We start from the raw sequence: 6,813 nt of genomic DNA on the forward strand, positions 1-6,813 counted from the left end.
ATTTTACGAATATTTATTAATACATTTATGAATCACCAACTATAATAAACAAAACTCTTTAAGGTGAAACGAAAACGCCTTATGGCTATCTATGACGTTTTGGTTTTTGAAGTAGGTTGTGCTGTTGCGGTGCAACACGTGCTGAAATAGAATGTTAAAAGTTCATTCTAGATGACACCGTCGGGAAAACAAAACAAAGTAGCCCTCCATGAGGATAGATAAGCGTTATTTAGATTCTCACAGATCACATACCGTTAACGAACTGAACGCACTGCTCTTGCCACCATTCACGCTAAGTAAGCGTTGCAGATGATTGATAAAAAAAATAATCATCATGTTGCGTGACAGATACTTGTCTGTGTTCCGTGAATGTAATAATTTGTATTTTGCATAATTGACTAGCGATTATCTTAACGCCGGGGTAAAAAGGGGTTATCCCAGCAATTTACAAGTTCTCATATATTATCTGCTGACGCTACCCAAGGCACAGTGATGTAGCTTATTTCATTATTGTGATTTAAATGTGAAAGGCACGTGCTGCGATGCGGAGCGGTGAACGCTGAACCTTCTTTCACGACAGTATTAGAACTGAATAAACTGGTATGATACGGTAAAACACGAGCGGTTGAATATGAAATATCACTTATAAGTGACACACACACTTCTTAGTTAAACTATCTTTTTCAGATTTGGTTTTTCGGACTCTGATCATCAACGATCTATTGGGTGTATACATAATATCATTGTCTCATTGTGATAAAGTTCGTCTATGACAAACCAAGAGAACACTAGAAATTCGGTTTGTTGAGCTTTTTGCAGAAATAGCAAAAGCTTTGATAGAATCAGATAAGCAAAAATTTTTGATTTTTAAAGAGACTTACAAGAAATAAACACAATAAAAGGATTTCTGTGTATTTCTGCTATTACTTTAGTGTGCCAATAGTGTAATTGAAGTGTCACAAAGATCTCCAGCATTTTGTAATGAATCGCAAGTATACACAACCATCTTAACAGCGTGTCGGTTTTACCCTAACCGTAGGGTGTCGGTTTTACCCCAACAGCGCATATTTTTGCCTTTCTCATATAAAGAAAGGCTATGCAATCACTGTAAAAATCGACTTTTTAACGGAGGCCCGGAGGGCCGAGTGTCATACACCATTCGATTCAGTTCGTCGAGATCGGCAAATGTCTGTGTGTGTATGTATGTGTGTGTATGTGTGTATGTGTGTGTGTGTCATTTAAACTCACACAATTTTCTCAGAGATGGCTGAACCAAACTTAGTTTCATATGAAAGGTATAACGCTCCCATAAGCTGCTATTGAATTTTTAGTTGATCCGACTTCCGGTTCCGGAGTTACGGGTTGAAGAGTGCGGTCACCCAGCAAATTCCCATATAAACTGGTACCACCATGATGTTCAAATGATGTAAAACATATTAAAATTCATGTGTTCTAATTGGCTAATTGAAGTGTCACAAAGATCACCAGTATTTTGAAATGAATCGCAAGTATACACAATCATCTTAACAGCGTGTCGGTTTTACGCTAACCATAGGGTGTCGGTTTTACCCCAACAGCGCACATTATTTTATGAAAGCAATTAAAAATATTGAATTTCTCAAACTCGTCTTCGATGCACCTAGTTAATCATGAGAAAGGCCGATAATAATAGGTACTGAAAAATGGGGTGATTTGAAACGCTTTTGTTCGGTTAAAACCTTAAAATCTTCCAACGAAATTTTACATCCAGACGAGTAAGCTGTCGTATGTTTTGTTTATTTTTATGACATTCGGCGCACTAACGTACATCCAATTTTTCTTCAAATGCTCTAAATAAACGTACTAATAATAATGTATCATAATGAAATGAATAAAAATTTGATTTTTAGGAAAAGTTGTAAGGTGTCGGTTTTATCCACAGTGTCGGTTTTTCCCACAATTCCCCTAACATGTTAGGATAAAATATCAACAATTTAGGGTTAAGAGCAACCAAAGTCAAAAAAGTAGTGTTTGGTAAAATTACTAATTTTTATTTGATTTTTCATAAAAAAATAAATCACCAAAAAAATCTTTTAAAATCTCATGTGACAGACTTCTCACGTGAATTTTAGGCCTAAGATCAAGAAAATCCGACAAAAACTGGTGATGTTGTTCAGCACCGAGTGAAAATTGCTCTGTTTTTCACATATCTCTTTTGGTCTTAAATAAGATTACACTAGTTTACAAGAAAAATGAAGTTACGAGAAAAAGTGTTTTCTAGATTAATTTTGGGTCGCTGAATACGAAAATAATACTCTATTTCTCTTTCAAAGAAGTTCGAGTTTTAAAAAAAGTTTTACTTTTGCTTCCGCTTTTTTGTTTTTGCTCTATTTTTAATAACAGAAAAATATTTTTTTATATTTTCAGATCTAATGTGACAGATTTTAACAATTTTAAGGTAATCGCGATAAACTAAGAAGAAAGGTGTTTCCTCAGTTAATTTTGGATCGCTGAATACGAAAACGAAGTCCATTTTTTTCAAAGAAGCATTTTCAAGATTTGTTTGTTTATTTGTTTGTTTATTTGTGGAGCAGGGAAAAGCCCGCTGGAGTGAAGCTCATTTTCGCCTCTTCTCCAGTAGGCATAAAACCTTCTCATCTTTTCATTGTCAACAGGCAATATGCTAACCCTAATGACAAAAAGCTAATTACACAGAATATAAATAATATACAATTTCCTTGAAAAAATTGAAATTTCTTTGAAAAAGGTGTTTTTGAGCACTATTTTAGTTATTTGTCAATTATCTTGTTCAAATAGGATCCGATCGAAACAGTTCGAAAAGTATTGATGTGCCCTTTCCGAAAATGTATAAATGTATAATATGCGTAGATCGAATCTCGACAAACATAGGATTACGGCATAAAAGCCAACTGTCAAAATTCTCTTTGAAAGGAAATTTCAGACAAACTGTTACCTGCCAATCACAGATGTTTATAGTAAACAAAAGAAAAAAGTTTTCTCTTGCATTCACTGCTAGCCAGTAACGCTTTGTCTGGAATTTCCTTCCAAAGAGAATTTTGACAGTTGGCTTTTAAGCCGTAATCGTATGTTTGTCGTACATTTATTATGATTACAATCTACCAAAGTAAAAAAAGTCTAATGTTCGACCTTTTTTTAAAAAAGTAAATCTAGTATTTTTGTATAATAAATGAAGGACAGAAGAAAATTCTTTTAGAATCTAATGAAATAAATATTATTTTTGCATAAATTTTAAGCCAATGGTCACAAAAATCGGATGAAAATGTAGATGGTATGAAGCACTGAGTGAAAATTGTAACAATCATACTTTCGGCTGAACTAATTTTCTATACTTGATAGTTATTGTTTGTGTTGGGTACTGTTTTCACGAGCTTGCATCCATCCATCCTGCGGTATTTGAAGTAGATGCACTGAACAGCCTTTAACTGCCGTGATCCGCATAACAGTCCCATTTGCTATGGGTTTCCCAGGCAGGTAGGACTGTTATGCGTATCACGGCAGTTAAGTGACTCGGTAGAACGCCGAACAATGGCCAAATAAAGATTCTGGATGATGTTTTCACCAAGCAAACAAGTGAAAAAAGTTTACTGTGCAACGATGTATAACAAACTGAATCATTTAATACTTTTGAACAAACAAATTTTTAGCTAAAATTATCAAAGAACCAAGATTCAGTTAGTTTCTTATTGGCTCGCTATTGGAGCGCATGATGACGATGATGATACTGCTGCTGATTGAACAACGCTCGCTTATTGATGTCGTGCGCATAAAAAGTTGTGAACTTTTGATATTCGTAACGTGTGCAAAATTCATCCTCCTATAAAAATCATGTTTCAAAATCGTCCAATGCTGGTTCTTTGATGGAACAACGTTGGGCGACGCCCAGCAGATCGTTCAGCAGGTGTCCATTACTGGACTTGTAATGGACAGTTTAGAAACAAATTTTTGGGTTCCTCAGTGGAATATAGCGTGTTGCTTTAGAGTATTTCCAAAGTTATGCTGTTGTATACAAAACAGTATAGTGGTGCGTAATCTCAAAATCAGTTGTTATTTCTGTCTGAATTTACCGAAACCAGTATCAAGTTGACTGAAGTGTCACGAATAGAATTTAGTTTTATGCGTCCTGATTATTAGACCAAACATAAGTATTTTAATCCAAATTAATAGAACATAATACTTTAAAATAAAATAAGTTGGCTAAATAACGCATTACATGTCTTACTTTCACTTTATAGAGTATAACGTGATCGATATGAGTCCATAATTCAAACATTAATGCATGTACCATAAGTCAAACATTGATGCATGTACCTTAGATACTGTTTTTCAACATATAACAAATATATTTCATGAAGAAAAAACATTTTTTTTGGTTCGATTATCCGGATGATTCGATTATCCGAAGCGAAATTTTTCTGCACCCTACGGATAATCGAATCTGGCCTGTACCCCATTTTGGAACCCTTTATGTAACATACGATGTTCTGATTTCACCTCTGTGATGTGACCATGTATTCATCGAATGTTTTCGTCTGTCAACTATAGGGACCCCTTCGTTCAATAGTGTCCGGGGCTCAGAGGTGTTAAGGGGTTATATACAAAGATGGAACTCAAAAAATCGAAAAAAATGTTATTGAATATTCTGAAAGTACATACACTCAAAAAAATCTGTCTTTTATCCTTGACGTAATTGCAAACATGACACAATTGAACAAACCGTAATTTACGAAATGACGGAACATTACCATGTTCCGTTTAATTTTACATGAAACATATACTTTACATGCGCAATGACATAAAATCACACTTTCTACCATTCAGAACAAACGCTGTATGTGGAGTAAAATTACATGATTTACGAAATTAAAAGTCATGTAAAATTAAAATCAAACGTAAAACTAAGTTATTTTTGATGCTCGTATATGTCAGGGTCAGGAGACGTAAATTTACACTATTTTTTCTAGGTGTGTGATTTTGAAAATATCTGTGCGAAATTTCACCCAAATCAGAGCACCAGATTTCAAACTACAGCCGTTCGCAGCGCGCTGGTTCTTCCGCGTATGAAGTTAACACAAAACTTTAAACGCAATTATCTCGGAACTAAATTGTTTGGAAAGTACCGTTGCGGTGAACGTGATATCGCAAAAACTATTCATCCGATCTTCATAATTTTTTTTTGAATTACTCGTATTTATATTCTCGTGTACTTGAACGGTTCCTTTTTCATCCAAAATTTTTTGATTCTTTGCCATGAATTTTTGTTTAAATTTTTGAACTCCACAAAACTCAATTTTATGGTTGACATGATTTTTTGTAGGAAAATTTTTTTTATTGGAAAACTAATCCATCCAAGTACACCACAATACATTTTTCTTCAATAATATTTTTACTTTTTTGATTTCAGTTGAGCGGTTCGGCTTGGAGAGCGTTCACCGCAAACCTCTGCCAGAACAAACTCGCTACGGGGGATGGGCCATAGCTCCGCGAACCTTCAATATTTTTTTGAATTCAACTTGTTTTTTCGAACTTCGATAGCACTACCAACGAGCTGTCTTTTGCTTTAAAAAAATTGCTTAAAGCGCTTTAAAAAAATCACGAACTTAGCTCACTTTTTCGCCACAAACTTTGTATATAACACCTTAAGACGATTCTCATATTTAGTACTTTGGTTTGTTGGCGATAAAATGTAGACACTTAAAAACACATAGATCTCTTAATATATTCATCCAAAAAATATCTGATCTATCTAAAAATGCAGCTGCCAAATCACGTATTAATCAATATAAGTATCAACGCACAATACCTTTGCACATTGTATTGCAATGGCTTTTGAAGGATTGAAAACTTTTTTAGAGATTCACGTAAGTTTAGCTGAAAACCTGGTCGAGTCTCCCCATGTTCCCCTAAGCCATTGCATAATATTGGCTATAAATTTGCACTAATATTGTACAAAAGCCATATTTCTGCATTTACGATGCATTCAAGCTCTTCATTAACATCGTAAATACATAAAGGCATAGCAAGCTCTTCAATTATCTGTAAAGCATTTAGTGCTATTATAGAGCAAATACAAATACATCGTAATGCTCACATAATGCCGTGTGTTAAAGAGAGATTCACATTCACAATTAAAAAAACTCTGCATTTTTTAACGGTATAAGTGTCAACTGTATTATTTAAAACGGGTTTTACGATCCGCTAATCAAAAAAGTTTCTACAGGCCGTTGAGCGAAGCGGCGGCGTGCTGGCTACCATGGGACGCTCTCGACTTGAGATGCGCGCCAAAGGTAGAAACCTTTTCATGGTATTATGCACTTTCCCAGAATGCTTTGCTTTGCACTGGACCCGCGTACAGGTCTCGAGAACGTATTTCACTGGTTGATCTGTAGAGGCATCGCAGAGTAATCGTGAGTTACCAAACAACCACAAAAAACGGTGAAATACGAAAAATTGTGTGTTAAAGCCATATTTTAGCCCGCCATCTTGGCATCGCCATTTTTGTTTTTTGTTTTTTTTTTATTTTGGAGCTCAAACTCTTGTTTATAAATTACAAATCATTTTATTTTCGCGATGTTGGCTGAAATATCACTTATTTTTTGTGTAGAGGGGTGGGGGGAGAGTCGCCATATTTGATCGACCATTTTGCATTTCGAAAAACTGATTTCAGATTCGTAATCAGCGATGCACAATACCCATAATTCCATGTAATTGTTTACAAATATTGACATTCTATCACGAATAGTTCATCGAAAGGAATCACAAAACGCGTTTATCTCAAAACATGATTTTTTCAAA

At 34.9% G+C, this 6,813-nt stretch overlaps 1 protein-coding gene across 4 annotated transcripts in view; it reads right to left on the reverse strand.

The window, feature by feature from the left end:
• Positions 1–6,813, reverse strand: part of LOC131691972 (pikachurin) — a 788,885-nt gene that overhangs the window by 334,479 nt on the left and 447,593 nt on the right. The window lies entirely within an intron of this gene.

Source organism: Topomyia yanbarensis, chromosome 3 (genome assembly GCF_030247195.1).
Source record: "Topomyia yanbarensis strain Yona2022 chromosome 3, ASM3024719v1, whole genome shotgun sequence".
NCBI lineage: Eukaryota > Metazoa > Arthropoda > Insecta > Diptera > Culicidae > Topomyia > Topomyia yanbarensis.